The sequence below is a fragment of the Odocoileus virginianus genome, chromosome 6 (genome assembly GCF_023699985.2).
Source record: "Odocoileus virginianus isolate 20LAN1187 ecotype Illinois chromosome 6, Ovbor_1.2, whole genome shotgun sequence".
Classification (NCBI taxonomy): Eukaryota; Metazoa; Chordata; class Mammalia; order Artiodactyla; family Cervidae; genus Odocoileus; species Odocoileus virginianus.
Window position 1 is genome coordinate 78,613,837 of NC_069679.1, and position 26,650 is coordinate 78,640,486.

Sequence of the window (26,650 nt, forward strand, 5' to 3'; positions counted from 1 at the left end):
TTATTTTTTAATTATTTGAATGCCTTTGATGGCTCCTTGTGGATACTATGCATTTTACTTTGTATATAGTGACTATGATAGACAGTGGTAGATGCTCTCCAGTATCTTTTCTTCTCCACCTTCTTTTAATAGATGAACCCACCCCTCCATCCTTCCTCCTCCACTCTATCTTTTTAAAGAATGGTCTCCCAGTTACAGACTACATTTCCCAGCATCCCTTGAAGCTAAGTAAGTTCATGTGCTAAAGTTCTGGGCAATGAGAGAGTAGAAGGATATCTTTCATTTCTGGATCAGCTCCTTAAAGACACTTGCCCTGGACTTTCTCCTGTTCCCTTCTTCTGTGGGCTGTAGCACAGACGTGGTAGAGACTCATCTTTCGGTAACGCTGATGAGCACGTCAGGGAATGGCAATGCAGCAGAAAGGAAGGAAGAGACTCGTGTCTTTTAATGACCTTCACCACCCGGGCCGGCAGGAATGTAATGTGAGAAATACATTTCTATCTACGTAAGCCACTGCACTGGGTTTTGCTTGTTTTGTAAAAAAATATTTTGGGCGGGGGCGAGTTAGAGCATCTTAACTTCTACCCCAGGGAATGTAGGGTTTTACCTTGTTTTATAAGAAAAAACTGTTTCAAATGTGAAAATTGCCCTTGGGATATTATGGGAGGAACAGATTTTTACATACGATAAGTCTAAAGGGTCAGGCTGACCTTTCTGAATACTTATCATACCAAGGTTACTATAAGGACTTCTTGAATGCTCCTTATGTGGTAAGAGTATTTTGAATTCTAAAGGAGAATATGTGTTTGTCAACTTGGTTGGTTTTGATTATGAGTATGCTGTTTTCGTAATGAAGTAGCAGTTTCCCATTTCTTTGACTAATCCTGCCAGCAAGTGCCAGTTGAATAAACTAAAGACCTGTCTCTATTTGCCTGTCTCTATTAAGCTTAACCATAAATTAAAATGAATGGGTATCTCCAAAGAGACTGTCTAAAAAAATGGTTAATCAAATTTTAACCTTGTAAAAACTGTCAATTTTGTAATACCATAATATCTGATTTCCATTAAAAATTTTTTGTTGACTAAAGGACAGTATTGGAAATAGACTTTTATCATATGATAACAAGGTTCTAGTTTTGTATGCCTTCATTAATAGGGTATCTTGCATCAGTATTATCATTACTAGTGTAATGAATAGCAGCTATGTGATGTTTTGTCAAAAATAAAGTTAATAAAAAGATAGTTAACATGAAAGAATTAGAGCAGCATCGCAGAATATAGACAGAACGCATCGAAGTTATCACACATGGCCCTTTACATAACTCGTTCACACACAAGACTGTCTTAGATCATCTGGCTTTGGAAAATAACGGCGCTGATGATATTCCAGTCACTATCAATAATTCTCAACTTCAGAGAAGTTAAATCAGTTTCTTCCCCTCAGCTTCCCAATAACCAGGGACAACTGTTCCAGTGGAAAGAACTCTTGGCCAGCAATCAGGAAACTTCCTTGCTAGCCCTGGCTGTCCTAGTTACTAAGTGTGAAATTGGGCAGGTCATTTAACCTTTGCGCAGGTTAATTATGGAGTTCAGTAAAAGATCATCTATAAAAAGCCTTTTGCAAAATAAAAATCTTTATACCAACACACAATAGTACATATATATATGTATATATATATATATATATATACACACACATATGTATCCCTGGTGAAGGGAATGGCAACACATTCCAGTACTCTTACCTGGAAAATCTCATGGACAGAGGAGCCCGGTGCGTTACAGTTCATGGGGTGGCAAGGAATCAGATACAACTTAGCAACTGAGCATGTACATATGTATATATATGTATGTGTGTATTGTTTAAGGAAAACATCATTAACAATATAAAGCCACCTATACATGTATTTGTTCATATACATACAAACACATATATACATGTGTGTTTATAAAGATATACACATTAGCTAAATTTAAAATTTTTACTATTTAGGATTTATTTTCTGGCTGCTTCTAAAATGAGCTAAGGCATTTATGGATTAACACAGAATGCAAAAGTGCAATGAGAAGCTTTAAAACAAAACAAAGTCCATGCAGATGACATTTAAGAAGCATTTTTTAGTGGAGTCCTTCTGTTCCTCCTTGATGGCAAAAAACAAATCAGATAAGGGGACTTCTGTAATAAAAATAACAACAGATTACTAATAGTTTATTAAACAGTTATGAACTGTCCCCTACAAATAAAAGTTAGAATCTTAACAATGACCTACATCTAACCACACAGAGTCACCCATATGTCATTCCTCTATTGCAGTCTCCCTGGGTGATAAAGTTAATAAGCCAGATTTGTCAGAGTTTTCTGGAAGTAACAACTGAGAGTGTCAAATTCCCATAGTGGAGTACAAGGCACACATTAGGCTTGCACCCTAAATTCAACAGGACTGTAACATTCCTTGGAACTTTTTTCCTTAGCGATCACCTTGAATCATGAGATTAAGGAATCGTGAGATGATAAGAAAGAGAATGACCAATCTTTCCTTTTCCTAGACCCACGCCACCTGTTAGTATTAAGTGAGCTACATTCCTTTTTATATACAGGTAAATAAATTAGGGATTAAATTCATTGTGAGCTAGAGGGTAATATTGATACAAACAACTTTGATTCATCAGCTCAGGTAATACCATTCTATTTGAAACCATCCAGCAGTTTCCTTCGATCTTTACTTTAAAACAACTAAAAGCAAAGCACTGCATTTTATGGCCTTAGTCCTTAACATGAACAATACATATGTTAGACTTTATTTTTATTGGATAGGCTAGTATTGAGGGTCATCTAACTCAAATTGGAAGTCTCAGAATAAAATCATTAGGTTAACAGTGGGATTAGCAAAGAATGTCACTGGAGATTCTCCCCCATGTGCCTGGCTTTTAAGAAATGACAAAATATAATAAAACAGGTTACAAACCTCCATGCAGACGCCATGGAGAGAATCAAGCAAGAGCAGGTCATTTAGTATCACTTTCATACTTAGTCTTAATGGTATGTTTGGCCTCATCACTTAACCAAAGCATCACTCCAAAAGGGTCTCTGGGCATTAAAAAATGCTCACAACTGGGATACAGGTCTTTCAGAAGTTGGAATTTCTGGGTGAGATGAATTGGGAGATTGGGGTTGGCATATATGTACTACTATGTATAAAATAACTAACGAGAGCCTGCTGCATAGCACAGGGACCTCTACCCAACGCTCCATGGCAACCTAAATGGGAAGGAAATCTGAAAAAGAGGGGATATGTGCATACACATAACTCATTCACTTTACTGTATAGTGGAAACCCACACAACGTTGGAAAGTAACTATCCTCCAGTAAAAATTAACTAAAAAAAAAACAAAAAAACTCCCCTACCCGAGTCTTGTGACTGATGCCTGAAATTTCACATTACAGGCTCCTTTCATCACTTCAGAACATTTGATCATTGTGTAAATAAAAATGCATACTAAAAATATTTCAAGCAATTATAAAAAAAAAGAAGTTGGAATTTCTTCTCCAGACTAATTTCTACTTCCTGGCACTTAAAAGAAAGCAGATCCTGAAGAAGAATTCTGCAGCAATCTATTCAAAGTTTGCCACCCTAGAACCAAACCGTAACATGCCTTTCTTCCAAATGCAGCCTCAGTTAGTATCACAGTGTACCTGCCAAATAGGCCGCAGACCATGCCAGCCCTGTCTGACAAATGGAGGCCTGAGCGTCATCCCAGCCTCTCCCGATGCAGAGAAAATGGGAGGAAGCAGGGACGGCCATGTATTCTACTCATTTCTTAAATGTGCATTTGTGGGCTCATATGTCAACGGCCAACTCCTTTAAGCAGGTTCAGAGTAAACAAGTAGAATACATTGGGAAGGCTAGTCCTTGTGATTCAAATTTAACCGTCTTGCAGAGTAACTGCAGAGGGACAAAATGTATGCAAGTCTAGTTGATCCCAGACTCACCTGACTCCTCTTGTCCTCTTGGAGTTGTAGAAATACCTGCCCAGTGTTGACTAGAACAGAGGCTGGAGCGAGAGAGAGGAGCCCCAAACCCTTAGTCTTTATATACACCCTCTCTTTCGGTTCAAACATCCCCTTCACTCTGATTGGCTTCTGGTTCTCTCACTGCCCCTTGCCTTTGAAGTGTTCTGGACTCAGCAGCACCCAAGGTTCATGTCTCCAACTTGCCCACAGCACCTACGCATGTCCTGGGCATCCACGTGTTATTTCCAGTGACCCAGAGTGACAGTGGGAAGTAGCTTCTTGTAACTCCTTTTTCTGGAGACTTGTCTCTCCCTTGCACTGCTTGTCTTGGCGCTGCTAAAAGGCTAAGGGAGGATATCTATTCTTTTCACCCACAGGTTATAAAACACAACACGGTTCAGTTTTAGAAGGATGATCGGCAGGGCTGTCATATCACTGCCAGGAAGAAGCCTCAGGTTCCAGATTTGAACCCCTTACCTTGTATTCCAAATCAAGCACCTCCAAAGAAATTATGTGCCCATGACTGCCTTTTTCTTTGTCATTCCTCCTCAGATTAACAACATTTTCCTTTCCTAATATGATTTTTTTTTCATTTTTCTTCTTTACAAAGTTTTCTTTATAAAGTTTCTTCACACCTCACTGTAGCATGAACACGTGATTTCCAGAGAACAATGATTGGAATAATTCTGTTTGTCATTCTATCTTCATTTTTTAACTACAGAAATGAATATTCAGGTCAAATTCTTTTGTAATGGGGCAAGAAGTTTGCAAGCTCCTTTCTTAGGATGAAGTTTTATTATACCCTTTATTGAGTGAAAGCAAAAGAGAAGCTTAGGAATGAGCTTCTCAGCTATGAGCTGTCTTTGCTCTTACAATGGTATTTGCTGAAATGGCAAATATCCAATATACCATTGTTGAATTTCATGATGACTGTTTTCCGATAACCAGAATGTGATAGCCTGATCACCTACATGTAATTGACTTTTACAGTTTTGGTCTACACAGTGACTGCAAAAACATTTTTTAAAAAATCATGTTTAATTGAATTTAACTGATTTCTGCCAAATAGATAACTATCAGCTTTCCCTGAAGTCTTTATTCCAGTGAAATTAAATTACTAATGAGATTTAACATTTCCAACAATAAATTTATAACATACTAAATTTAATCTGTTGAAATTCCAAAACAAACTAATGCATCCCTCCTTCCCAATTATTCCAGATGGAGATATACTGGATGTCCTCTCAGAACTCTCAAACGTTGAGTTATTTTTGATTCAGAACATTTCCACTGGTTGCCCTTGAGTAGACATGCCATATTATCACGTTACCTTTGGAATCTCTTTAGACTGTGACTGACATTCTCAGCAAGGCAACTAGATATGAACACCTTCTCTACCAACTATTTTTTTTAAATGACATCTCCCTTGAGGAAATGGTCACTTTGCAAGGTCTCAATGCAGAGTTGAGAACATGTGTTACATATTCCAATGGACAATAGGAATTGTTTTTCTGTTGTTCAACTTAGAAGTAAAGAGAACTTTATTAATATCTCCCTGCATATATGAGTTGTGAAGTTTAAAATATCATCCTAAAGAATTACACTCCTCAATATTTCTTGTACATTCTTTCTTCCATCTTGCATCCCAATTGTACATACACAAGTATCACTCACTTTTGGAAAGTTTGCTTTATGCAACTCTGCTTTTACAAAAGACCTACATTAGTATTTGTTTTTTTTAGCCAGAAGCAACCCAAAAAGGATTTTTGCTTATGCATAAATACACACACACACACACACACACACACACACACACATACACATATATATAGTATGTAACTGTTTCTTTGCTTTATGTCATTTCAACTTATTATGGAATTCTCCAGGCAAGAATATTGGCGTGTAGCCATTCCCTTTTCCAGGGTATCGAACCCAGGTCTCTTGCATTGCAGGCAGATTCTTTACTGTCTGAGGCACCAGGGAAGCCCCAGAGGTGTCACAGGAACACTCTGTTTTAGGGTAATTTGTGTGTGTGTGTATGCATGCAGGTGCTCAAACATATATTCAGTTCAGTTCAGTTCAGTCACTTAGTCATGTCCGAATCTGTGACCCCATTGGCTGCAGCACACCAGGCCTCCCTGTCCATCACCAGCTCCTGGAGCTTATTAAACTCATGTCCATTGAGTCAGTGATGCCATCTAACCATCTCATCCTCTGTCATCCCCTTCTCCTCCTGCCTTCAATCTTTCCCAGCATCAGGGTCTTTTCCAGTGAGTCAGTTCTTCGCATCAGGAGGCCATAAAAATTTAACTTCTACATCAGTCCTATCTATATAACTCATAATTTAGGCTTTGGTAAAACAAATTTTTTTAAGGGGGCAGAAAGGTATAAATTTCCTGTTGTAAACTAAATAAGTTTGTTATAAAACTATAATAAAACTAAACTTGAGTGTAAGACAGGCTAGAAGGAAGCACGGTACAACATGGGGAATAAAGTCAACATTTTGTAATAACTGTAAATGGAATGTAACCTTAAAAACTGTGTAAAAATGCTTTTTTGTGTGTGAAAAAGAAGAGGGATCAGGGAGCTATATACTTAGAATTATTTAGAATAGTGCTAATAAAAATTGCATTAAAAAGTCATAGACATGTCATGTATAGCATGGTGACTATAATTAACAATTCTGCACCACATATTTGAAATTTGCTAAGAAAGATCTTAAAAGTGCTTATCCCAAGGAAAACAATTTGTGTAATTATATATGGGAATACTGGTCATCTCACAAGGTCAGATGGAGACAGATGTGGTCAGAGACAGGTGTGTTGTATACTTGAAATGAATATAATGTTATATGTCACTTATACCACAATAAACAATACAATTTTCTCTAAAAAATGAAAACTTTTATGAAGCTCTTAATGTTGCTCTCTGTGGATACAGATCAGGGTATGCCATCTTTCATAATCATCTTTCTCATATGGTCTATCCAAAAAATATCTGTGAAATCCCTTTCTCCTTGTCTTCATCTCCCCATTCTGGATACCCATACTAGTCTTCAGAAGTATGTTTAGCTAATAAAGATTTCAAAGGATCTGCCTTCTCCCAAGATACCTTCATTTCAATCAAGGATGAATTACTGAATTTCTAAGCAGGTTTCTGGATACCCTTGATGGGGTAAGGGGGACTGGGGTGGAAACATTGTAAGTGCTCTGAAAGGAAGGGACAAAAAAAGAAAAGTGGCAGAATGCATAACCTGTGTGTGATTTTAAGGAACAAATTGTACCAAGTAATAATAGTGTTTTGATACATTAATTCTGATCTTTACCCTTCACAGTGAGCATCATTATTAGCACCATGTTTACAGATAAGGAAGCTGAGGCCCCCAGTTATTATATGATTGGCCCCGGGTCAAGTAGCAGAGAAATGGCGAGCCAGGATTCACATCTAGTCTTTGGGTGGCCATGCACACTCACATGTGCCTGCACCTGCCAGAAGCTTTGGGGAAGGAAGGATGAGAGCTTGGGCTTGTGAGGTGATGCTAGTGGTAAAGAACCCACCTGCCAACGCAGGAGACATGAGACGTGGGTTCGATCCCTGGGTTGGGAAGATACCCTGGAGAAGGAAATGGCAACCCACTCCACTATTCTTGCCTGGAGAATCCCATGGATAGAGGAGCCTGGTGGGCTACAGCCCCTGGGGTTGCAAAGGGTCGGACACGACTGAGCGACTTCACACAGCGCACCACAGGTGAGAGCTCAGGATCGCCAAGTGTCAGGTACAAATGTGGAATTTGTACAGTAAGGGAGACTGGACCAGAAAATATATATGGAGAACTAAAAAATACCCCTCCTGCCATCTTTTTTAAAAGTCAAGGAAATAATAGGAAAAAAATAGAATGAACATGGACTTAGCAGGCACTGGATCAAATTCAGTTACTGCCAGTTATTATACTAGCTCTTACCTTGGGTAAAATTACTTCCTTTTTGGTGCCAAATTCTTTTATACAAAAAAATGAATATAGCAATATCTATTCCATCAGGCTACTGTGAGGATTAAATGAAATGACTTACATGAAAGTCTCAAGATGAGTGCCCCTCTCATTGTAGGATTTCAATAAATAGTCCTTCCTAATCCTTTCATTCGTTGTTATAGTTTATTTAAATAGATGCAAAGGAAGAGGCTTTTAAATCTGTAACAGACTATTCGTATGAGCACAGGACCACAACTGTGCCATCATGCCTAAAAGCACGAATTCTAAATCCTAACTTCTGGCTCAAATCCTGACTCTAATTTTTAAAACTTGTGTAATCTAAGCACACTTGCTCCAGACTCAGTTTCTTTATCTGGAAAATAGAGTTAATAATGGAATTTACCCTGTGAGATTTTAAAAGATTTGGTTTCATTAATGCAAGTGAAGTGCTTATTACAGTGACTAGCAATTAGTAAGTGCTCCATAAACACTATTACTATTAACCAAGCAAATCATAGAGTTAGAACACCAATTCCCCATCAGGGGTGATTTTGTCTCCCCAGAAAATATTTGGTAATGTCTATAGACATTTTTGATTGTTACAACTCATCAGTGAAATGGCATTTAGAGGGTAGAAGGTGGGGATGCTGCTAAACATTTTAATATACACAAGACAACCGCCATGACAAAGAATTACCTAGTATAAAATATCGATAGTGCCAAGGCTGAGGAATACTGAGTTGAGAAAAATCATCCCGACTCAGTAGGGATCCTGAGATATTTTCCTCATGAGGGCACAAATGCTGCTGGAAAACCAAATATCCCTATACCTCATTTAATATACAATGGGCTTCCCCGGTGGCTCAGATGGTAAAGAATCTGCCTGCAGTGCAGGAGACCTGGGTTCAATCCCTGGGTCGGGAAGATCCCCTGGAAGAGGGCATGGCAACCCACTCCAGTGTTCTTGCTTGGAGAATCCCATGGACAGAGGAGCCTGGCAAGCTACCATCCATGGAGTTGCAAACAGTCAGATGCAACTGAGGAACTAACACTTAAGCTAACATTGGAAAAAGTAAAAATAATTATTGATCATATGGGACTATAGTGTCTTAGAGTTATGGTAAAAATGCTCTTTTAAAAGGGTAATATTTCTCTTTAGAATTGCTATTCTAAAATTCACTGAGTAAGAATTTGAGAGTGGCTGAACAAGAATACACAAGGGCTTTAGAGACCACTCCATAAAAATTAACGCTTGCAAATACATCTGGATTCCCTCTGCTGTAGGACTGAGCAAGTGAAAATGGTCTGCCAATAATGGATACAGGTAGGAAAGTGGGCACAAATTTTCATGCTCCTTATTCATATTTTCACCCTCCTCATCCTCACCCAGATACTTTGTGGGTGATGGGATTACTTGGAGAAAGGTACCTGTGAAGGGCTCAAAGCATCTCTTTCTCGCAGTCTTAGTATCTCAGGTGTATTTAGCAGGATCTCCAGCTGAGAGGATTCCTATTGATCCTGTGTGCTTTTGTACCTCTCCTCCAGCTTGAATTAATAAGGGTACATTGGCAACTTGAAGCAGAAACTAATAAGCCCAGGGGATAGGTCTTCCTTACTGAAAAAAAATACAAACTCTCAAGTCTGAGGAGGAAAATAGGGAGCACTCCATGAGGAACACACCCTTAATCCTGAAAGTAGGGAGCACTCCATGAAGAATACACTTTATCCCCGAACCTTGTTATTTAGGACTAATGGTTGGTGCTTAGGGAATTGGAAAGTTAAACGAGTCCCTTTTCCCTTTTTCAGTCATTAGCGGGGAGGTATTGCTCTCACGCAGACCACTGTTCCAGTGAGCACAGAGCACATCAGACGACGATTCCTTCCTCATGCTTCCAGTGAGCTCCACCAGAGAGGCTCCTGTGTGTTCAGGATGAATGCAGTGTTGTCTACCCTATGGCAAGGAAGGACTCTTTGTAATATTCTGATGTTTGGCGGCTGAATAATGGTGCCCAAATGTGTTAGGTCCTAATCCCTGGAACCTGTAAATATTACCTTATTTGGAAAAAGGGTTTTTGTAGACATGATTAAGGATCTTGAGATGGGGAGATTACCCTGGATTATTTAAACGGGCCTTAAATGTAATCATGAGTGTCACTACCTTTTTTCCTGATGTATAGTGATTTACAATATTAGTTTCAGCTGTACAACATAGTGATTCAATATTTTTGTAGGTTATACTCCATTTATAACTATTAAGTAAAAAAGTCTTTATCTCCCTGTGCTGTACAATATAGCCTTGTTGCTTATCTATTTTATCCATAGCAGTTTGTGTCTCTTAAACCCACACCCATCTTCTCCTCCCTTCTTCCCTCTCCCTACTGGTAGCCACTAGTTTGTTCTCTACAACTGTGAATCTGTTTCTATTTTGTTTTATGCCTTCATTTAGTTTTTAGATCCCACTTACAAGAGATAACAGAGTATTTGTCTTTTTCTGATTTATCTAAAGTTAATACTCTCTAGGCCTATCCATGTTGTTGCAAATGGCAGAATTTCATTCTTTTTTATGACTGAATAATATTCCTGTGTGTGTGTGTGTGTGTGTGTGTGTGTGTGAGGTCTTCATCCATTCATCTGTTGGTGTTTACTTAGGCTGCTTTCATTTCTTGACTATTATAAACAATGCTTTTAGGAACACTGAGGTGCACATATCTTTTCAAACTAGTATTTTCATTTTCATAGATGAGTGTTCTTATGAGAGAGGCAGAAAAAAATAGGATATACAGAGAAGAGGAGGTCATATGACTATGAGATAGTGATTAGAGGGATGTGGCCACAAGCCAAGGAATGCTGGCAGCCTCCAGAACTTGGAAGGGTCAAAGAATGGATTCTCCTTAAGAGCCCCTGAAGCAAGTGCAGCCCTTGATTGCTGTCCAGTGAAAATGATTTTGGACTTCTGGCTTCAGGAACTGTGAGAGAATACATTTCTATAGTTTTAAGTCACCAGTTTCTGGTAATTTGTTTCAGCAACAACAGGAAAGTAATACACAGGTCATGATTGTGGATTCTCTTCTCACAGACCTCTGTTGACCTACTGAAGGAAAGAGGAAGAAAAAAAAGTTAAGAAACATGATGCAAGCAAGAGATAAAAGAAAGAGAAGGAAGAGGAGAAGAAAGAAGAATCAGGTAAAAAGTGGAGGAGAAATAACTCACTGAATGGTTTAGGTTATGTGTGAATTGTACTGGGGAGAAGTTCACATGACCCCTAAAATCCACTTCTGTCAATATGGTGGATATTAAGGCTATGTGTAAGCCTGGGTCAGAAGAGGAATTTGTCTTTAAAACTTATGATTCATTCAATAGTTGTAATGTGGCTTACTGAAATTTTTCTCATCAAGATCACCAATGACCTCCTTTTGGTTAAAAAACAGTAACCACTTAGTCATCAAGTTCTTTAACCTGACTTGCCAACTTTCAAGATCCTGCTCATAACCCACTTCCTCTACAAAATCTCCCTTGATTTGTGTTATTTTTCTGTTTTCTGAATTCCTACTACACTCACAGGAAGTAAGTCTGTTATTTCTGCCCCTCTAAAAAGAGGCCAGAAATGCTTACTGCTAAACACCCCACAATGTATAAAACAACCCCCTACAGCAAAGAAGTATTTCTTTACCCTCTTCAACAATCTGCATAGGGCTGGTCTGTAATAGAGTCCCGTGGTGACTGGCTACCCACCATTTTGAGTCCAACAATATAGATGGTCTCACCTCCTTCATTTATATCTATTTATTATATCATACAATGATGATTGATATTAGAATTATGTCCCTGGCATGCTAGATCTAAATCATATAAAATACATTGACAAAATTCATTGTCTTTCTAGTTAAGAAAATCTACTCATACATTTCAGAAAAATTCCCAATTTTAAGAGTTGAGGCCAAAATCATTTATTCATCCTAATTTAACTCCCCAAATGCAATTAGCAGCAATCTCCCAAGTCTCTAATATTCAAAACATGTGAAGATTTACTTTATTACTTGAAGAGTTACAGGTTTGTGCTAAGGCACACCTGAGGGTACCTGCTTTCTGCTATATATTTTCCAATATGCGGCAAGTCTCATATAACATAGACTTATTTTTTAACTGATGTATGTTCCTGGCTTAAAAGCTTCAAAAGGAAAGTCTGCATTTTGGGCCTATTTATACTTTAATATTGATCACTTCCATCCCATGTAACTGAAACCGAAGCTCAGTTCAGCAGACTATCCCACAGTAAGTGATCAGATAATTGCCCACATGAAAACCATTATGCACACACATGGCTAAAGAATTTAGTCAAGGACATACACCTGTTGGCAATCAGTCCTTGTGTTTTCACTTTTTTATTTTTTAAGCATAAAAACACCAAAGGCACATGGTGGCACTCCCCTCACTGAAAAGCAGTGGATATAAACCACATCATACAGGTAAGAATCACAACACAGGCAGGATGGTAATAAATAAAACAAGTGAACAAATTAACATATCTCCAAACAGAAAAAAACAAGTTTTAAAATGTTGTATACCTCAGTGAAGTAGCAGCTGCTCTTATCAAGAACCATATATTCTCTTAGTACAGTATTTTGCAATTTATTGCCTTTTCTCCCTTGGAAAAATTATGTAACAGCTATACTGCTCATATTGACATTTTTTGGCCTTTTATAAGTAACAGCTTTTGAAACCGGATATTCAGATATCCATTAAGTCAGCTACTTGAAAAAAGTTTTCAGTTTTTTTTTTTAATCTCTTTCAGAATGCTCCAAAAGAGTGATTCAGATAACTCAGAAAAGGATTAATTCATTAATGATGAAATTATGAACTTCATAAAATATAAATGTCCTTCCCCACCTAATGTGTTATCTATGATTGTAAAGCATGATGCAGTCACAACATCCACATGTTCAATTCAATTCAGTTCAGTTGCTCAGTCGTGTCTGACTCTTTGTGACCCCATGGACTACAGTACGCCAGGTTTCCCTGTCCATCACCAACTCCTGAAGTTGGCTCAAACTCATGTCCATCGAGTTGGTGATGCCATCCAACCATCTTATCCTCTGTCATCCCCTTCTCCAGCCTTCAATCTTTCCCAGCATCAGGGTCTTTTCTAATGATTCTGTTCTTTGCATCAGGTGGATGCAAAGTACTGGAGCTTCAGCTTCAGCATCAGTTCTTCCAGTGAATGTTCAGGACTGATTTCCTTTAGGATGGACTGGATGGATTTCCTTGCAGTCCAAGGGGCTCTCAAGAGTCTTCTCCAACACCACAGTTCAAAAGCATCCATTCTTCAGTGCTCAGCTTTCTTTATACTCCAACTCTCACAACCATAGCTTTGACTAGATGGACCTTTGTCAGCAAAGCAATGCCTCTGCTTTTTAATACGCTGTCTAGGTTGGTTATAGCTTTTCTTCCAAGGAGTGACTGTCTTTGAATTTCATGGCTACAGTCACCATCTGCAGTGATTTTGGAGCCCAAGAAAAAAACATCTGTCACTGTTTCCACTGTTTCCCCATCTAGTTACCATGAAGTGATGGGACCGGATGCCGTGATCTTAATTTTCTGAATGTTTAGTTTTAAGCCAACTTTTTCACTCTCCTCTTTCACTTTCATCAAGAAGCTCTTTAGTTCCTCTTCACTGCCATCAGGGTGGTGTCATCTGCATATCTGAGGTTATTGATATTTCTCCTGGCAATCTGGATACATGTACCCGATTTCTATTTTGATAACCTTGGTACAGAATGATGATTAGGGTCAAAAGGCCCAGGCACCCTGGAAAGCTTAGAGGGTTTTAAGTAGGGAAAAGGGTCTTCGAGTAGGCGGATATGACCAGGTTCCTTTTTCAACTTGATGACTCCATAGGTTGTAGCTCATTTTCCTATTTGCTTATGATAAAATGCTTGGTCTTCAATTACCAGTTTCTGACACTGAGACTTCTCTGTCATCCTGAGAGAACTCCATCCTGAAAAAGGAAAATTCTTTTCTTCACCCAAGGTCTTTTCCCCTTGTATTAATATCCCATGAGATTATTAGCTCTGGGGGAAAGGCTTTAGTGGCAAAATTCCGTATTTGCTCATGAAATTCACCCCCAGCTGCCACTCACACATTGACAGGGCGTTTAGAAGAGAAGCTCCTCACTCCCTCTACCCTCTGCGTGCTTCCCCTCAGCTTCTTCTGACACTCACACCGGTTTGTTTTGGTTTTTTTCCTACTGAGCCAAAAGTCCCTTCTATTAGCAGAGGCTCTTCTTTAGGCAGAGTATATATATATATATATATATATATACACTTCATGCTTGTTAGGACAGACAAGTATTCAAGTTTACAAAAAGTGCTTGGTACTGGCTAGTCCGTAAGGAAATGGGGTCTGCTCAGTCCTCTAGGCGCTAACCCCGCCTGATGCTCTTTCACTCCTGTGGGCTACAGGAAGGATGTATCAAAACCTAATGCATTATGGAGGCTTAGTGAAATTTAAGCAAGGTCAGTGGAGTTGACAGCTGTTTTGCCTCTTTCTTTTCCTAGAAATGCTGTGTAAGTCTTTCTGAAAAAACAAAACCACCACCACCAACCAAACAACAGCAACAAAACAGAACAAACCCCCCTCCCCAAACTCCTTAGTGCCATTGATTCCTTTGCATTTTAATCATTTTACTTTTGCATTTTAAAATAAAAGTTAATCAAATGGCGGTTTGCAAAGGTGACCGAGTGACAAAGCACATGCACTCAACTGTGGGCTCCATACTCACAAATGCACGGCCTTGGGTATGGTGGTCAACCTCTCTGTACCTCAGTTTCCTCACTTCAGATAGGCTATTGAATGACAATGAGAAATATTTACCTTATAGGGTTGCTGTTAGGAGTAAATGAGTTAAACTATGGAAATTATTTCAGAATAGAGTTGGCACTCAGTAAACATTTGATTAATTAATGCAATTTAACAGAATAAAAATGTTTTAGAATCCAAGTAGTTTCAAGCTTGATTTTTGTACAGTTAGAGTGATCCATTGCTCTTTAGTAAGTGGAGACAAGAATCTGAGCTCATGGGAGATTTTTACGAATGAAGTGGATCAGGCGTTGATGTTAAAGAAAAGTAAGAAACCTTCATGGAGAATGACTGAGTGCCACATTCTGAGCCTGGCATTTTTCAAGTACCATTGCATATAAGTCTCCTAACAGCTCTTTTGAAGTAGACACAATCAATTCCATTATGCAGATGAGATAAAAGGGCTCAGAAATGTTGATTACCTCAAATCACACTTACCCCAGCACCGGTCAGTGGTAGAGGTAGGATTCTAATTCTATACCTTTTTAAAATCAAACATAACATGGAAAGATGAGGAAGGCAGATTGTGCAAGTAAAGTGATTTGTTATGAAAAGGTGATTATTGAATGGATCATTGACAAGGTTTATGATCCAAAGCTTCCCAGGTGGCACAGTGGTAAAGAACCCGCCTGCCATGCAGGAGATGCAGGAGACATGGGTTCAATCCCGGGTCAGGAAGATCTCCTGGAGAATAAAAAGGCAACCCCCTCCAGTATTCTTGCCTGGAGAATCCCATGGACAGAGGAACCTGGGGGGCTACACTCTATGGGTCACATGACTGAACCCAGCAAAGTTACAATAACAATGATCCAAATATGGTTTGATATCTCTTAAAACCAGCTTTGAGGCAGAGATTCACATGATGCACATGATACCTTTAGTCTAGCGAAGAATGTCATTGTACATGTCAATAGCACACTCACAAACCATCAGAGATAGAAAGCAACTGAGAAAACCATTTAGTCCAACCTCCTCCATTAACAGCTAAGAGACAGAAGTGAAATGGCAAGCTGAGCCACATATAGGTGATTAGTGGCTGAAATAGTCAGGATTCCTCTGGCCCCAACACTCCTCCCCTTGGCAGTATGCAGGATAACCACTGGATCACCATGTTTTTAAATCCACCCATTTGGATGCATGCAAATTCTAGTTCATTTTAAATACCCCAGCCCCTTCTTTGGCATTTAAACCTAAAACAAGTATTAGAGTGATTCTTAAAATTCGTTGGGAATATATAATAAATAATAAGAATATTCTCTAGTGAAAATAAAGTTTCTATGATGTAGAACCTTCTTTTTAAAAACTGACTAAAATTCTGGGATTGTTGTATTTTTTCAAACAAGAACAAAAATTAAATATTGTCTGGGTAGAAAAGCCCTTTAAAGGAAAATACTGCTCTTCTTCACATAGACAGGAATTAAAAAGTTCTTTAACTTTTTTGTTCTTATTGTTATATTACATTCATTCAACAAATATTTACTGAACAGCTAAAATAGCAGGAGTCCTGCCTTCCTTGCTTACTTCAGAACACTCATTACAGTGCTAAGCTTTTGGTAGTCATTGATTGATTGGTGGTATCTTCTCCCATGTGCAATATATTAGAAGGCTTCAGGACAAAAGTCACTGAGGTTATGTCAGCTACTATTGATACCCTGAAGGTGAAGGGTATGCAGGTTAAGGATATAGAAGTGAAGGAAGGACACAGATCTTGACTATTCAATGATTGTGTTGTCCTGAACCACGCAGAATAATATGTACTTTCTTAGCTATAATCAGTAATGCAGAGTCCGAAGTTTCATAATTTCTTTCACCGTTCATACATCAAAAGTTTATAATCAGTTGTACTATTTCTTAGCCTGGTAAGCATCAGACTGTGTGACGGTAGCCATGTTGAAAAAAATGGCATTATCTAATTATGTCATAGTACCCAGTTCTATCATAAGGCCAAATCTTGTTCATGCAGGTTGTAAAAGACAGATGAAAAACACATTATCCACTGCTTCAGCAATACTGCATTATTATAAACATAAGGAAGCTAAAAGTGCTAGATCTTGGGCCACTTAAGCTTTTTGACCTAAACTTCAAAGTACGCAAAACCTAACTATGGTAGAAAGGGTTTTGAATAGCTACCAATGTGGAGAGAAAGGAAGTACTAAAGTGAAAGATGAAGAAGAATGGAAGCACACAATTTTCAGTGATTTTTATAGTAGACACTTAGCTGGTCAGTAAATAAATTGTTAACTGACAAGAAACTGGCGTATGAACTAAGTGAGTTTTTCAAGCAAAACATCCTGGAATAAGGGAATGCTAGTAAGCTGAATAGGCAACAAAACCACAATTAGCTACAGATTGGCTGGATATTGACAGGCCTATAAAGCCTAGCAAAGATTTACCTGCCTTGTTGTGTAGAGGGTGAAGCACAAGTTCTGGCAGATGATATTGAAAAGTCAATAATCATGGAGCAATTGATCTTAATTCATCACATGGGTCTCTCCACTTTCCTTCAAGTACCATAGCAAAATTAACTTGGGGTTTAAGGGACCAACGTTACACTCTCAAGGATTTTTGTTCTACATTAGCCATTCAGTGGAAAAGGCTTGGCGTGGCAAACTATGTGCTGATGATAAGAATCTCTAAAAAGATCCACAAATGTGATCACGCATACTCACGCCTCAATTATACACTTACACAAACACAAGAGATGGTGCATGCAATGATAATGTAGATATCAATATTTAATGGTATCCATTATGGGAAATTCAGCAAATTTCACACTCAGTAAGTTAGTCATCAATACTGGTGATGCAGGGGTCTGATTGGTTCAGTTTTCCTACCATCGTGGCTGTGAAGACATAGCTTAAACCCTTAGGAAATTCCAAGGACATTACGATTTGAATTTTCATGAATACACTCTGGCAACTGGTCTGTTAGGTGCTGAATGATTCTTGCAAATCTGGCTATCCAGATCAGTTAATAAACACTGTTTGCTCACTGTAGTAGGGAAAGATGGTTGATGGTGTACATGTGGTTGGTTCAGTTAGCAAATACATTCTGAAGACTGAAAATATGCCCATCCACTGTGCTAGACAAAACATGCTGCCTTTAAAGAGCTTACTGTCTAGTGAAGCATCCTGTAATTTAGAAACACAGTATAATTATATTTAAAGCAAATATACATAATTCACCAATTAAAGATGCTTTCTAGGTACCACTGATTGCATTCAGCAATTTTCTATGTAGTTTTCAAAGATTCTGATTCTCAATACAATATTGAGTGTAAGAGTTAAGATGATGTTTGATCTATTATGATATCAAAACAATAATAAAAACCTTATATTTGGTTCCTACTATCCATATTTTTCTCTATTCTAGACCTTTGGCTCATGATGACAAAATGCACTACAAATATTAAAAAGGTGATGAATTACTTTGATCTGACCTTCCCAACACCTACTTGGATTCCAAATATTAACAAATGTCTCTTCATATAAGTTATGGGTAACTTGGGAATTAGCTCCCAGGATGCTACCAGCAAAAGGTAAGTAATACTGTGGGTAATGGTGTCACTTATGTAAATTGATCAAACATTGCTTTCTACAGATAATAGCCAAGTTACAGACCCCAAAAGAGTTTAACACTTTCTTCTTTCTTCTGTAGATGCCTACTTTGTTCCCAGTTCACTTATAATCACTGTCTGAGATGAGCAATCAACACTAAATACTTAAGGGTAATGAAAATTTAGCCCGAACACCTACTTGCATGAACATTGCATGGGAAAGTTTTCCTTTAGTTTTCCTGCTCTATGGTACCAGTATCTGAGCCCGTATATCCCACTGAGAAATACAAAGAGTCCCAAAGGGCAAAATTAAGGGTAGACAACATCTGACCTCACTCATGGGCGCCAGGATAAGAAATGCATAACACATGGTCACAGCTCAAAAGCAGTGATGTCAAGGTTACTGCAGAAGATGGCAGCTGTTCAGCGGGACATCTGGATCTTGGTGGCTCCAGAACCGATTGTTCTCACATGAGATCTGTCCATGAGAAGTTCAGCCCATCTTCAGTAACAGTTCTTAGAATCTGAACGAAATTTTCATGTAATGCCCAATGAATGATACATTTTCACATGTACAAAATATTCTTGTTTCTGGAAAGTAAACATTGCCCAAAAGCAAAATATTAAAACAAGAAGGATTATTTCAGGTTGTATGGCTATGCCAAACTGATACTTCACCTTTAGTGTTTAAACTCAGAAGAGATCAAGGACAATGGAAGGGGTTTGGCTGTCTTCCCGTATTATTTGATAATATAAATATACACAACTTTGTACTTACCTTTTGAAAGTTCATTTTCCTTCTCTTTTCTGAGAATAATAACCAGCAAAATGTTGATAGGCATGATAGGTTTAGCACGTGCAAGTCTGCTATATCAATTTCAAATGGTACATAACTATTACAATTGTTAGGCAGGAATTAAGAAGTATGAGCACATTTAAATATACATATCCAGCTAATCAAATTTATCAGCACATTAAGTGAAGAAATTATATTTAAATTCTTTAAAATTATAATGTTAAGATTGGTAATATGTACAGAAAACCTTTTTTTGCCAATTAAACAAGACACACTAGATTCACACTAATTAATGAATGATCTGGAAATGTGATAGACAGTTGAATTAATGGAAATAATGCTTTCTTGGATAGAAGGTCACTAGTCCTGAGTAACATATGAACATAACTATGTGTTGGCACAGTCCCTGATCAACAGTGCTAAGATTTTTCCAAAGCGCATAGCAGCAGGTATAATACGATGCATCTGTATATTCAAACGGCTTTTATAAAAAAGATTATCTATATATCTACCTGGTATGAATTTCAAACCTTAAAATAACTGAAGACATTTCAAACACACTTGAGGGGTTATGCTATCTGCAACTTATTTGGTTTTGTTATTTATGCAAGACCTGTACATTTCAGTAATTTTAGTGCTGCAGTTGGCTAGCTGGGGGTGTAAGTTCCTCAACAAAGTATCTAGATAGGTCCTGTCACAGTGTGATTGCTCAAAAAACAAACACTTCCAAAAACCATACTTTCTTTGATGTATGGCATAGTGTAATATTTAATTCAAGTGTTCAGAAACTGAAAGAAGTGCTTGAAAAGCTTTAGTTAAGAGAATTGGAGAATTCTGTATAGATTTTGATTTAGTCCATTTCTAAGCATATACAGGGATGGGGAACCAACCTGATTTGAAACCAGTCAAATGATCAATGATACATAATGGAGGGTAAAAAATGTAAGATAAAAAGCCAAGACAAATTCTATTTAGCCATTAATTATCAGAGGATAAAGAGATGGAGCGATGTAATAAATCTCTCATCTCACTTACAGACAATGAGGAAAAGTTGGATGAGACTTAAACATTCAACAGTCATTAAATCAAAATCTTTCTTAAAGTGACACTGTCAGAGTCTGGAAATGTTACTCTGACACACAGTGGATGACTGTGAGCCACTGGTATAGACAGTAAAAATTGAAATCACATGTAAAATGACAATACAGAACCAATGCCCCAAATCAGATTGCTAAGTTCCTGGGAGGAAACAGGATAAAAATTCAGTCCCAAAGAAGTTCACATCTTTTTTGATAATCAAATATTAGTCTACATTTCACCAGAGAGAAGAGCTCTACCTGTAGGTCCTGATTTAATTAGATGCTCTGATGATGATTCTGAATGGCTGATGAGCTCTTGTTAATAGAAGCTTGCTAGGTGAAGCAAAGGGAGAAGTGACCTCTAATAGTAAATCAAGCACCTTTGGAAGCTGCTTCATCTCCTTAACCTGGGTGACCTGGGCCCAGAGTCATAGTTTGGATACCTGGGAGACTACATATTAGGAACTGGAAAATAATATTTTTGCTTTGTTTTGTTTTGGGATAGAGACTAAAACTCAGAGAAGGCAGTAATCAAGTGAACTTTTAAGTTCATATGACTCCTGAACTTCAGCATTCATCAGAATCACGTAGAAGACTTATTAGAATCTAGACTGCTGGCACTTTCCCCAGTTTCTGAAGCCTTAGGTCTGGAGATGAGAAATTTGTAGTTCTTACAAGCTCCTAGGTGCTTGCTGTTGGTGCCACTTGTTTGGGGACCATACTTTGAAAACCAGTGCTGTAAGGAATACTGAATAAAAAGATATGTATTTTCCTCAGAAAACTATGATTTGTCCTCAGTGGAATCTAATCAGTAGGTTTACACACAGTTAAAATATAAAAAATGAGCAATGACCCACCACTGTTAATTTGGAACAGTCAAACTAACCTCACCAAAGGCTGCTCCAATGGAAAAAGTGGGAAACTCTTTCCACGGTACACACTGGCTTTACTGGCTGTGGTCTTAAGTCAAAGCACAGAATGAACCTTGGCCAGCAGCGTGAGGTCTCTCAAGTTTGCAGCTGTCGGGAGGAGACTGCTCTGCCAGTGACTCTGGGCAGGAAGTTCCTCGTTAGAACTGATGCGTCTATTTTATTCAGCTTGGAGTGAAAATAAATAAATAAAAAGAGGCCAAAGTCTCTAGGCTTCTCCGAACTTCTTTTAACTGCCTGACCTCCCCAAAGCCACCATGTTAGACGTCTTTGCCGCCATGGCTGCTTTACTTCCGGTAACCGAAGGCTTGAGGTTCGGCGTGATGGGAAGTTTTCAAAATGGCCGTCATAAATCACACCTGTGGAATAAATAAGATGAAAATCCCAAATAACAGAAAAACACAGGGCACTCAGACTTGAAAGAAAAAAAAAAAAATCTGCAATAAGGTCACTCTGCATCCTGGTCCACACGGCCAGCGAGCAGTCCGTCAAGAACATTAAGGAACAGTGTCATTTTCATCAGAAATGGGACTTTATGGTGCCCAAGTTCAACAGGACTTCTCACAACGCTGCTTTCCAGGACCCTGCATCAGATAAAGGATGGAGGGCTACCACAGTTTCTTCTTTCAAGTAAACAGTTTAAGATACTGTTGTTGAAGGCGACACAGCTTCCTCTGTGTTCATATCACTTTACAGAACTCCTGCCACTCTTCATTCCCTTATTCAGCTAAGTGCTCAGCAATAATGGACAAACAAAATCTAAACTAGTGTTACCACTACCCCAGGGATAACATTGAGTGAGAGTTATGCAGTGTGATCTGATAATAGCTGGCTTTAGGAGCTGAAAAGGAAAAAAAAATATCTTGTAAGGGGATATATTAAGACATTTAGATTTTAAATCCTAAGTCCAACATGACGCATATTTTGGGAATTGTTCTGTTGGCTTTAAGGTTAAAAAAGGGGGGGGGGGGGAATAGAAATAAGTCCTGATATATGAAATACATATTGTTGTTCAGTTGCTAAGTCGTGTTTGACTCTTTGCAGCCCCGTGGACATGGAGCACGCCAGGCTTCCCTGTCCTTCACTATCTCTTGGAGTTTGCTCAAACTCATGTCCATTGAGTCAATGAAGCCATCCAACCATCTCATCCTCTGTCACCCTCTTCTCTTGCCCTCAATCTTTCCCAGCATCAGGTCTCATCCAATGAGTCAGCTCCTCTCATCCGATGGCCAAACTGCTTTAAAAACAGCTGTGTATCATCACACAGGATGAAGAGAAACACTTGTCTTACCAAGAGAAGTCTTTCACACCTAGTTAACAGACCAGCCAGATCATTTAAAAAAAAACTTGTATTTCATGTGTTAATCTCACAAACTCTTTATGGTGCCATTGTCTTGTATCTTGAAATGCATGCCCAGGCACGTGAGCATGACTCCAGCCTACAAGCTGGCCCAAATCAAGGACACAACCGGCTTCCAAAGATCCTTAGGAAATGACTATGGATCCCAGGGGAAGAAATGAGAGACACTTGGAGGGAAAAAATATTTCCAATTGAAATTATTATGTCAAGAACAAAGAGGGATGCACTATCTTGAAGTACAAGTTTTCACGCTATTGGCCAAGTTGGGGCTTTTAAAAGCCATTTGAACCCTTGGTGGCTTCAAATGATTCAGAAATAAATTGAAACATTTGCAAGGGGAAGAAAAAAGAAAGGAGATTTTAATTTGATGGAAAACATATCATAAAAATAAGATGTGTCCCATTGTCACAGGCAAAGCCCATAAAAATTCACAGGAAATAAAATAGAATATGGGTAATAAAATAAAATCTAACTTTTTTCTCCCTTGGTCCTTAGTCTAGTTCCACTTGCTTATAGCACGCAGAGGCCTCGAATCCAGCCTTTCAGACCAGAGTTTCCAAGACCAAATGGCCATTCTGGATAAAGCTCCGATGGGCTATGTCGAAGGCAACTCACAACACTGATTCAAGATGATGGTAGTGGGCCATGTGCAGAGACACCACACCCAACACTGATCTGGGCTCTCAGCCGCCCAGCTGTGCCCCTCTCACCAGACCTCTGCCCCCTCCCCTCCCTGCTGCTAGGACCCCTATAAAGCAGCCCCACCCATGGCCAGTCCAGGAAACTGTGTCCTTCAGCGCTCATACCACTTCATTCCCTGATCAAAGAATAAAGCTCCTCTTTGCTTCTTGTTCTGTTGGCTTGATCAACTCTGGGCAGGAGGACCCTTGCTGGGGGACCAACTCTGGAGGCTTGGTAACACTTGCAAAAAAAGCAAGGTTTTACAAAAACATGAAGTCAGACTCTAGAGGAGACTGTCCAACTAGTTACAAATGAACATATGCTATTATCCTTCCTGCCCTCAGAATAAGATATTTTCTCTTAAATTATGACATCTGAACTGGTGATGGTTTAATATCCACTAATTCTGTTTAAAAAAATACTGCTTCAAGCCAGTATTCTGATATTTTAAGTCGAGTATACAGATGACACAGAACTCCTATATTTAAGGATAAGTGGTAATTTTTGCTATTTATTTAAATAATGCCAGTCAAAATGCTTTACCAAAGGATGAAAAATGAGAGGCTGTCAACTCATGAGGATCTATGGAGGGATGATAGAAGACAGTCTGGGCATAAATGTCCACCATCTGCCAGTTTGAGGAAAACAGCATTCATTCCAGGGAATGGCAAGTATGCAATCAATGCCGTAGAACTGCAAGTTACTGTTACAATTACAGGTTCTAAATGTATGGCTCTAATTTGGCAATTGCAGCACTTTTTTCATGGCCCCACCTATATGCTCAAAAGCATAAGGTTTTACATTCTGAAAGGTGGTGCGTGCATGCTAAGTCACTTCAGTTGTGTCTTTTTGCAACCTTATGGACTGTAGCCTGCCAGGCTCCACTGTCCATGGAATTCTCCAGGGGATCTTCCCAACCCAGGGCTCGAACCCACTTATCTTATGTCTCCTGCATTGGCAGGCAGGTTCTTTACCACTAGCACCACTGGGAAACCCCTGAAAGGTGGAGGTCATCAGATTATATGTTTGTTGTTTTTACTATCCTCCCGAAAGAGAACTAACATGCTGCTATGTTTAGAAATACCACATATTCCTGCAGAGAGCAAGGCAACAAGTTCAGGCTGACGATTGTCTCATGGCTTTGGACCGTGTCAGAGTTAAGCTGTATTATGGAAGAAAAGATACCAGCCACAGAAGTATTCCTGGGTTTTCAACCAGGAGAGTAGTCAAAGACACGTGACATTCAAATCCTTTTAATTGGCTGGTCCTTAAAGACACGAAGGTGTGACAAACACCAGTCAGCCAGCTCCTTCACTGTAGGCTGCAGAGACGTATCAGACTCCAGGGGTGAATAGTAGAAGCTGACTTGGTAAAACTCCGAGTGGCTTGGTTTGGGTTTGGATTTGGATTGGGACGTGGGCATGGGGAGGACAGAGCCACAGAGGCTGAGATGGGGACAGATGAGGTTAGAACTTGAAGTGGTTCAGCTGGTTTTTACCAGAGCACAGCAGATTCGTTTACTTTGTTACTGATCAAAAGCAAGGGAGACTTCCCTGAAATTTATTTGGGGGCTTAGAATCCAAAGTTCTGCTTCTAGATGTAAGCATTTCTCTTAGCCTTAAATGAGATGTGTTGTGTTTTGAATGGAAATGAAACTAAATGGAATCTTTCATGGTTTGAATTTCTTTCCTCAAATAGGGAATAAGCTGATATGTTTTTACTGCTAAACTTTCAAGAACTTAAAAGTTGAAAGATGTGACTATTTTCAAATCATACTTCAGAGCATGAAATGCCTTTATATACAAACTTTCCCAAACTTACTTTCCAGCTTAAGGTTCATGCTTTAGTTTTGATCCAAGAAAACCAGATGCTTTCGTGAGGACAGCTTCCTCATTTGAAGGCCATGAAAATCACAAATTTTCTGTTTTTTGTTTTAAATTGAGAGAAAACACTGGGACATTTTGTTTGGGGAGGGGTGTAAGAATGTTGAAAAAGGAATAGCTTCCTCAATGATCATTTATATTCTTGGCCTTCACCATATAATGTGTAGTTGGGCTTATAGTACAAATTCTCAGTAAAACAATTTTAGATATTTACCCCTTCCTAAAAAGGGGTTTGCAAAGTAAATACAACACCTAGTTATATGGAAGATTTAAGTCCTACACAAAACAGTTATTTGTTTTTTAATGATAAGATTCGATATAGATTAGGGAACATGTGATAATCACTGTGATTATAAGAATGCTTTACATACCTCTGACCTGAGCCTTATGCATTTGCCACAGTTAAAGGAGGAAAATGAAGAAAAAGAGGCTTAACTGCATTCTTAGCTAAGCAAGGAGGTGCTTTTTATCCACATAACCTTTCAATTCAAATGCCTTATGGGCACGGTTTTGTTCAGCTATAGTAAAAATATGTAATAGTAAATATACCTATTAGTAAAAATATGTAAACTGTAACAAGAAGGAAACTTTGTGATTCTGGTAAGCTGGATGCATAAGATGTTATATAACCAACTGGTTTCCAGCCTTCAAATCAGACATTAGTCAAGGAAATAATAATAACCTTAGCCAATGGGAAAAACATCAAGCCAGATTTCTCCCAGCTGTGCTTCTCCCATCTGCAGCCTTCAGTAACTTCAGTGGAAGTTTAGTGTGTTTAGGGAGAAAGATGGCCAGAAGAATCAAAATTATTAAACCGAAAAGGTCAATCTTCAAATTAAGTCTGGGACCACGATCATCTCCAGAATAAGGTTTATCCTGTCCAATATCCTAGTGCTACAAGCAACATGGCCGACCAGCCTCAGCTCAATGGGGCTGATATCACGTTATCCTGCCAAAGGGGTGAGTAAAGGGAAAACTGTTCTGGCTTTTGAAATGTACAAACCAAACTATTAGTGTTTCCTTAGCATTCCTTTTAAATTTCCAACTCAAGCTTATGGTGACTGCAAGAGATGGGAAAAATCCTCAGAGGAGACAGGTCCTTGGATTTAACTCCACATAAGCAGAGGGCCAAGGTATTTTGACAAAACTGTTGCTCACAAAAAGTTGACTTTGTCTTTGAAGTTCTTGTGTGTTCCATACTTAAAGTCAGACCCTTTCATTCATCCAAGTGTAGTATAGGGACTTCAGTAATATACAATGCTTTAATTTTTTTTTTTCCAGATTAAAAAAAAAAGCCCTTTTATAAGATCCTTTTCTGTTATAAAATCATCACCTAACATGTTTTCAAGGATGTGCCAAGTACATAATCTGAGCTACCTCCACTTTTCAGGCTTAACTGGCCTGATGTAACTTTTTTAATGACCACAGAGTTTTTTAGAAAGCTAATAATCCTTTTTTGTACCCCACAAAAAGCTAATAATGTTTTAGATCAGTTTCTATTAAATAGAACAGACCACATGAAGTTCCT

At 38.7% G+C, this 26,650-nt stretch overlaps 2 long non-coding RNA genes across 2 annotated transcripts; one reads left to right on the forward strand and one right to left on the reverse strand.

Annotated features, from left to right (window-relative positions):
• Positions 1 to 283: 283 nt before the first annotated feature.
• On the forward strand, positions 284 to 18,750 carry LOC110152531 (uncharacterized). The gene is made up of 3 exons (XR_011488405.1): positions 284 to 482; positions 11,060 to 11,166; positions 18,211 to 18,750. It is a non-coding gene; the product is annotated as an uncharacterized lncRNA (long non-coding RNA).
• Positions 12,350 to 18,232, reverse strand: LOC139035696 (uncharacterized). The gene is made up of 2 exons (XR_011488406.1): positions 14,762 to 18,232; positions 12,350 to 13,978 (listed from the first exon to the last, which is right to left on the reverse strand). It is a non-coding gene; the product is annotated as an uncharacterized lncRNA (long non-coding RNA).
• Positions 18,751 to 26,650: the final 7,900 nt, after the last annotated feature.